The sequence below is a fragment of the Platichthys flesus genome, chromosome 24 (genome assembly GCF_949316205.1).
Source record: "Platichthys flesus chromosome 24, fPlaFle2.1, whole genome shotgun sequence".
Classification (NCBI taxonomy): Eukaryota; Metazoa; Chordata; class Actinopteri; order Pleuronectiformes; family Pleuronectidae; genus Platichthys; species Platichthys flesus.
In genome coordinates this window covers 4579941-4588435 of record NC_084968.1, presented here as the reverse complement: position 1 = coordinate 4588435, position 8495 = coordinate 4579941, and positions in this window count along the sequence as shown.

Sequence of the window (8495 nt, the reverse complement as noted above, 5' to 3'; positions counted from 1 at the left end):
AATGTACAACTTGTGTTTGCATCAGTACAGTGCTTCACTTCGTCTCTCTCTGTCGGTGTTGTCTCCCAGTTGGGGGTGCTCTAAGTCCGTGTATGACTCTGTTACTGTGTGTGAGTAATAAATCCAAAAAGAACTGGAACTGCAGTCAGAGAGCACGTAACTCTGCCACAATCATATACATGATGGGTTAGTTGTTATAGTAGAAATATGAGGGAGAAGTTTTTTTTTTAAACCAGTCATTACAAATAAACCAACATACACAGGTGAAAACATAACTTCTATAATAATAATAAAAAATGTTATTAAATAAAGTTTAGTGAGACAGAGACAGAGCAACTTGTGACTTTTAAGATAACTTTTATTTAGATAATTTCATAATTGCATCAGCAAAAAATAATAAATAAAACACAGACACATGCAGGCACGCACACACACACACACACATACACACACAAAATGAACCTTCTACCAGATAAAAACAGAGTTTGAAAGTATGGCTCCACCCCCGTCCTATCTAAATTAAAATCTGTGCAGCAGTTCCAGTCTCCAAACAAAACAATACATTCTTCTCGGTCAATAACCACTTAATGTTTCTTTAAAAATGAGTAGAAGTCTGTCCCGCTCGGAGCCTTGATTGGGTGCATAGATATTGATAAAAAAAAACAAAGGTTTCATCTAAATGTTTATCTCCTCCAAGAAACAGGTTTGAGAAACACTTGACACACTCTCACAGTCCAGTAATCACCATGACAACCAGTAGGCCCCTGTTCAGCCCGACCACCGGGCACCGGGCACCGGGCCACTAACACCCGCATCCCGACCACAGGGCCACCGGGCATCGGGCCACTAACACCCGCATCCCGACCACAGGGCCACCGGGCACCGGGCCACTAACACCCGCATCCCGACCACAGGGCCACCGGGCCGCTAACAACCACTGAGCCGGGCTGCAACCACTAGTGAACCCATCTTTAGACACGTCATCCCAGGCGGACTCTACCAAAGAGCCACCGGCAGCAATGACACCGGCCATTGAGCCTCTGGCCCCGGCCGACCCGACCACCGGGCCCCCGGCAGCACCGACAGCATGCGCGGAGCCGCCTGCCTCGCCGAGCCCTGGAGGAACAGCCTCCTTCCCATGTTCCACCCATATGCAGGTGGAACATTGTTGACATTTTTATGAAATTAACTTTTCAGATTGCTCATGCGCTCAGCCACCTGAAGGCTGCAGGGATTGTCCACGCAGACCTCAAATTGGACAATGTCATGTTGGTCGATCAGCTACGGGAGCCCCTCAGGGTCAAAGTGATCGACTTCGGACTGGCGTTTGAGGTGTCAGATGCCAAGTTGGGTTCCCACATTCAGACTCTTCCATACCGGTGAGCATCTGGAACCATGACGGATCTTAGTGGCGTATTAATAACTAAAAAAACATTTTAACTGAAAATAAAAACATCCAGTCTTTATCCATTCACACACGTAGCAGTAAGAGTTATTAAGGTGTCCTTCAAAACAACCCACATATTTTGCATGGTTTATGTGATCGTGGTTGTTGCTCCTCTGTCAGATCCCCAGAGATCCTGTTGGGGCATCCCTTCACAGAGGCCATAGACATGTGGTCGCTGGGCTGCATGGTTGCTGGGATGTACCTCAGGTCCCACCTCTACGCTGGATTGGGTGAATATGAAATGGTACAGATACAACTTCAAAAAGCAATGTCTCTTTATTAATATCTTAGTGGGTAAGTTAACTCAGAAATGAAAATTCAGTCATTATCTACTACCAAAACCCTTTAGTAGTCACAGGGGTGAACAGTTCAGAGCAGAATCCAATCCTAACCCCAACCCTTCTAGCTCATGACATGTACATAATATTAAGATAAATAAGTAGTACCTCACCTGGACTGTGATGGAATTTTAAGCTGTGTTGTATTTTCAGATAAAATACATCATGGAGTCTCAGGGTCAGCGACCCAACACCATGCTCAACCATGGATGTAAAACTCCACATTTCTTCACAAGACACGTCCACTCCACCACATCCGTCTGGAAACTGAAGGTGCCGATCGGAATCCGCTTGTTATATTCAAATATCTCTCTCTCCAGCTCGTGTCTGCCTTGCTGTAACATATTTGGTTCCCTCTAAACGCTTGTGTGCGTCTGATGCCCTCTGCTAACCACTTTCTGAACAGACACCAGAGGAGTACCGCAAAGAGACGGGGATAAGGCCAATAGAGAACAGGCGTTGGTGGTTCACCTCCCTGGAAATCCCGCCCCCGCCGCCACTGAAGCCCGCCAGACGCCACTGAAGCCGCCCCAGCCGCCGCCCCAGATGCCACTCACCAACCCCGTCAAGCAAAATCCTCCATCTCTTGCTGAGGGGACAAAAACCGACCAGCCCCACCTCCACAACCTACATCCCTGCACCACCACCACCTCCACACAGACCAGAGGAACTGAGGGGTTAAGAAAGATGAAGATTGAGCATGACGATTTGCCGCTTCAAAAGAAAAACTCTCTTCCATCGTCAAACAGAAGACATGATCCTTGTTACACTCAACATCATCAGTCGGATCATAGGACCAGGCCTGCTGATCACCGCCACAACCACAACCCGGGTCCTTCAGGCAGCAGCCAGAACTGAGCTCAGGCTCTGATGAGACTAAAGGGAAAGGCAGGAAGTGATTACATGTCCCTTGGTGGATGCTTTTGTCTAAAGCCACTTACAATTAGTGTATTCATCATTTATGAGATGATACTCTTCGGAGTGCAGATGGGGGATCAACCAGTCGACCGTCTGGTTGGAGGACGACCAAGTTTGGAAAGTTGCAATCACCGTCATTCTTCCAATCAGCTATTTTGAAATCGTACCCTTCATGCATGTCTATAAATTCAATTCAATATTATTTATAACGCACTAAACCACAGCGTACATTATCTTAATGTATATACGTAATCTACATATATCGGTATATATTTCTGTGATGCTTTCTCATGTATCTGATGATATGTGATTTCGACCAAATCATAATTTGTTTAAAAAATAATAACAGTAAACAAGAGAAACTACTTTAGACTACTTAGATTTTGTTGTTCATTTCTATTTACTATAATTTAATATGTTTTTGATATTAATCATCTTTTTATTTGATTTCTTATCCTCAGGAAGGTAAATAAGTGCAATAAAACACAACATAGGGCACTTGCATAGACGCATGCCTTATTAGTACCACTTTGATCCACTGGGTGGTAGGCTTTTGCAGCATTTGTGCAGCGCTCGTCTCTTCCAAGAAGCAGAAACAACATTTCACAAAAGAGGATTTGAGACAATGTGCAGAAAGAAACTCAGGACATTTATTTCTTTTAAAGCACCATACCACTTTTTTTGAAATATAAATCTAAATGTAAAGTTTGATTAAAAGTTTAAAAGTCTGCATCAAACCTGGACGAGTTAAACAAATACATTATTTCTTTTATTTCAGTATATCATGTTTAAAACAAAATATTAAACATAATACGTTGATAGAGCATTCAATGAAAATGAACACGTTTATAATTTATAGCATAGATAAGATGATATAATATATCAGTTGACTCATCGGGCTGCTTTTGAGGCAATCACTGCAGTCAAGCCATTTCTGTAACTCTCAATAAGACTTCTGCACCTGTCCACAGGTATTGTGGCCCACTCCTCGTGAGCAAACTGCTCCAGCTGTCTCAGGTTTGAAGGGTGTCTTCTTCTCCAGACTGTATGTTTCAGCTCCCTCCACATATTTTCAATAGGATTTGGATCAGGGCTCATAGAAGGCCACATCAGAATAGTCCAATGTTTTGCTCTAAGCCATTCTTGGTCGTTTTTAGCTGTGTGTTCTGGGTCATTATCCTGTTGGAGGACCCCTTTTTGTCTCATCTGACCAAAGGACATTCTCCCCGAAGCTTTGTGGCTTAGTTGTCAATATGCATTTTGGCAAATTCCAGTCTCATTTTGTATAATTTGCTTTCAAGAGTGGTCGTCTTTCATGAAGTCCACTTTGGCTCAAACAGCTGTTTAGATGGACCTTGACCTTGGAGTTCACCTCTAATCTCTTTGGAAGTAGTTCTGGACTCTTTGGTTACCATTTGTATTATCCGTCTCTGAATACAAATACATACATTTTCCTGATGTGGCCACGTCCAGGGAGGTTGGCTACAGTCCCGTTGGCCTTAAACTTCTGAATAATATGTGCAACTGTAGTCACATCAACATTGTGCTGCTTGGAGATGGCCTTATATATTTGACCTAAACATGCTTGTCTATAATTTTCTTTCTAATCTCCTGAGACAACTCTCTCCTTAGCTTTCTGTGGTCCATGTTCAGTGTGGTACACACCATGATACCAAACAGCACAGTGACTACTCTTCACCCTTTAAATAGGCAGACTGACTGATTACAAGTTTGAGGACAGCTAATTAGAGGACACACCTTAATTTAACATGTCCTTATAGTCAAATCTTTTCAAGGGGTACCATAATTTTTGTCCAGGCCATTTTCATTAGTTTGTTTTTTAAATGATACTGTTGAACAACAATATAATAGCAATGTCTGATTTGCATTAGTTAATTTTCTGTAAATATTTATTTACTTTTTGTTAGTTTGAAGTTATTTCAGTGACCATTGTGGGTTTTTCTTTCTTTAATGGAAGGGTAAACCAACAATTTTGTATATAAAAAAATATATTTTTTCCCTGGTGCAGTTAAACTATATTTTCTAAGCAGGATGCATTAAAATAAATGGAGAATTAAGCAACATGTCAGTCTTCTAGTTTAAAATGGTTTTGAGATGTAAAAGCAATTTATAACCACTAAAAAGAGTTGAAACTAAACTGAGCCGAAACAACCACAAAATTATATCATGTCAATACAGAGATATAAAAGAAACAATAGAAGCAAAAGTGGGTTTTGAATTTAAATCATTTGAATCCAAACAAGTTTTTTCTCATTGGACACACAAGGACCTCTCTCTCAATCTACTCCCGAGTGGATTAGCTTGTCTTACAGTCAAGTACATTCCACAGTTACACTGTTGCTACTTTCCTGCTCGCTGGTGTGCAGCGTGGAGCCACAGGGACACAATCTATCGGTCCCGTCCCACTGCTGCTGCACAAAAGCAAAGTCTTGTTGTATAAGACGGCTGGAGACGGAAAAGACAGTGGACGTGAAGAGAAGGGCGCCATCCCCCTCATTTGTGCACTCAGAGCTTTTCAGGGAAAAGCCGTGGGCCCAGCATGTTTTATTGCTAATGCCTCGGTGACTTCCAAGGGCACTTAAAGGACTTCAATCATCAGATTTGCACTCCACTCGCTTCAGACCCAGAGGAGGCCTCAGGAACGGGAGGGAGAGCACCCTCTGAGAGAAGGTTGTTACAGTGCCCCTGTGGGCTGATTTAGCTGTTTTCCTTTCCACCTCCTATTGAACCTTAAGCAACGGCTTAACCGGCAAGACAAATGTGTGTTTACGCTTTGAAAAAGGAAAGTAGTTGTAAGAGAAAAGAGGAGGGGGGGGGCAAGGCAATGTTCTTTTTGTATTCTTTGCAACCCAGGACCTGGGTGGAAAAAGCGGCCAAGAGGACATCATATAAATCAGGTTTCCGGTAGCAACAGCACTGGTAGGCCAAAAGACCGGGCCCCGATCTTCTTCCTGCTCATCCTCCCCCCGTCACATCTTGCTCAATGTTTTCTTACCCACATATTTGTGCTTCTTCATTGTCTCCTCTTCATCTTTCCCTTCCAACCTTGACCCCCGGCACGGTTTCAACCCCCTAAACATCAAAATCAAATAGAAGGTATATGCTGTTTTTAAGTCATACATCAGTGCTCTGTCCCCTCTCTGTCAGGCCAAGTTAGTACTTTCAGCCGGGTGTCACGTTTCCATCACTGCCAATCGGAGCGAGAGCCGATAAAAACCTGAAAAACCTGATGGTATCCCTTCTCACTGCAGACAAAATCCAGATGTTTAATGGTGTCAGGTTTTTTTTTGACCAGTGGGGCTCAAGTCGACCTGATTCCTGGAACTATCAGCCCATTCCTCCCCGGCAACAACCCGGCATTTCTCAGCCTCTATACGCAGCCAAAACTCGAGGCCCCTTACTCCAGCTTGGATACAGTAGGAGGGGGTCGGGGCTGGGGTGGGGGGGAAAGTTATAGACGGGGGAGATTGTGGGTGAAGGTGCGGGGAAAGGGCAACAACATGAGAAAATGAAAGAGCAGAAGAGTTGGGGAGGAGGAAAAGAAGGGGGGGGGGGGGACCGACCTGTGAGAGAAATCTGGCAAGGCCTCATTAAGTTCAAATAGGTAGCCCAGCCAGTAGGTGAGCACATTCCCATTAACTTGGCAGTGGGGATAACTTCCTCCTGGCTTATGGGTTATTACTTCCTCTCCCATTGCTGTAGCAGTATTGTTTTGCCCCAGTGTGAAGTCATGCACACTGCAGGGATAAGCCTGTTCTCTGATATGGACAATGATGGCTATTGTCTCTTGTTTTCCCCCCCCTTCCACTTGCTACAGGAACAGAGCACAACAACATGTTTTCAGGGGCACTGATGCCATCCATTCTCTGAATAGAGATTTTGATGATCAGCCCTAATACTTTAGCGGTGGACTTGCCACAAGGAACAAGACTGTCAAATGATGTGATTCACTCATGCAGAAGCCACAAGTCTGTATAATAGCAACTTTTATTTGCAGTGTAACATACCACATCACCCATGTCCCCATGTGAGGTCTCTGATTGGTAGAGCTCACTGTTACCATGGAAATGTTTACACCAATCACAAATATCAAGTCGGCTATGGCGATTGGATGGTTCGGTGTTAGATAATGTGTACCACAATGATTTCTCACAATGGGGAGGGGTGAGCACAAGAGTCCAACAGAGGGAAAATCACTACAATAAAGTTGGAAAGGGAGGATTTTCATTGGTTTAATGAATGCCTACTTCCTTTACCCTTTAAATATGGATTCACCTTTACCTTTTCTCCAATATCCTGTCTTTAAATCTAATTTGTTTTGGTCACAATTCCTATCACAGCTGGTCGAATTGGTTACAGGTTAATAATCTTTTTACAGGGATTTTCTGAAATGTCAAGACAGTAAGTTACTTTCGGAACCAGAGCTGCTCTAGAAGGACGGACACAGTTCCGCTCTATATCCAAGTGACTGGACCTAATGGAGAAGATATATAATGAAAACATCATTAATTTTACAGATATCTTACTTTCGATGTAATTTCCTATTTATAGACGACATTCCCGTGACAAGATGCGTTTTCTACATTAAAATCTGTGTGTTCTCCTCCGGCAGTTTACAGCACCTCATTATCACCTCACTGGAAACAGAGAGGTCGTGAATCTGCTCAGAGTTTGTCAGCAGCGTGTGATTGATGATCGCAGCTCAGTTCTAGGAGTTCAGGACTTTGTGCAGAGACGTGGAGCTGAGTTACAGCTCAGGCTTGGCTCAGGGATGACTGTATACTGTGTGTGTCTACTGTATTCTCACGCACAAACACACACACACATACACGCACACACAAACACACACTCACTTGTATTTTCACTTTCTTGAACTCTGCAAGTGCTGTTTTTGGACAATTTCTCCAATTCCCCCTTAAATAATTCATGGATCTTAATCCAAACTATCAGACACATTAAGGGGACTGACATCTATATGAGTGTGTACAGAGTGGTGCAGTGCTAATCTAGTCACCAAGGAGGTTACGTTTTTATCTGCATTTGTTTGTATGTTACCAGAATAACGCAAAGACTACTCCACCAATTCCCATGGCATTTTGCAGACGGGTGGGGCATGTACCAAAGAAGAACTTATTCAATTTAGGTGCAGATTTGCATCAGCAGGCGAATCCAGGAACTTTTTCATTTTGAGATATGACATTTTTTTAACATGTGGATGGATTTCTTCGAGAATAATTCACAAATCATTATTCCTTTTTAGGGGACTGGAAACAATAATCCATTTCAATGTATTTTAACGACGGAACTTTTGGGGCTTAGAGGAGGTAGTGCTCCTGTGCTATGGTTATGTTTACGATTGCATGAATTTGTGTCAGGCATGTTTATGGGGCTGCTATTTTTGAGTGTGCGCACTTTGGTGCAAACACAAATCTGGACCTGGTGAAGTTAAATGTGTATTTCACAAGGGGACTGTCATATAGCCTTTGTCATTGTGAATATTCAACTTAGCAAACGCAGAAATAACTTGTTATATATTTAACAAACTACCCCCAAAATGCACCTTGGCACAAGAAAAGTATTGTTTAAAAGTAAAGAATTTAAAAATAAAGTCGTGTGGATGCGTTTAAAACGGCCATGAACGGTGACTACAACAACAACAACAACAACAACCTGTTGCTGTTGCTAGAAACACGTGTGGGTACATTTCCCAGCAGCAACTCCAGGGGCTCGCAGCTCCATGCATCAGCAGGCATGATAATTACACACCCACT